Below are 303 nucleotides of genomic sequence, written 5' to 3'. Positions count from 1 at the left end.
CCCTTGTCTCATTGGCCTCTGCCCCGCGAGCCAGCCTGGCCAGATGCTCTGTAGACCCTCCCTACCTTCAAGCAGATCGACACTCCCACCTAACTTGGTGGTATCTGGTCCAGATCATTGATACAGCCATTAAACAGAACTGGAGAGCAGTTATAACGCTGGAGTGACGAAATCTCACACAAGCACATGCAAAGCGAGAGAGCAAAGCCTCTGAGGGGGCAAAACCACCCGCAGGTTCCCCGCGGCCCCCTCTGCGCTCAGCGCCAGCGCCTGGCACCCCCCCGCCCGGGCCGCGCACACGTA

This window comes from Merops nubicus, unplaced genomic scaffold, assembly GCF_000691845.1.
Source record: "Merops nubicus isolate BGI_N331 unplaced genomic scaffold, ASM69184v1 scaffold13107, whole genome shotgun sequence".
Lineage (NCBI taxonomy): Eukaryota > Metazoa > Chordata > Aves > Coraciiformes > Meropidae > Merops > Merops nubicus.
Note: the sequence above shows the minus strand (reverse complement) of the source record.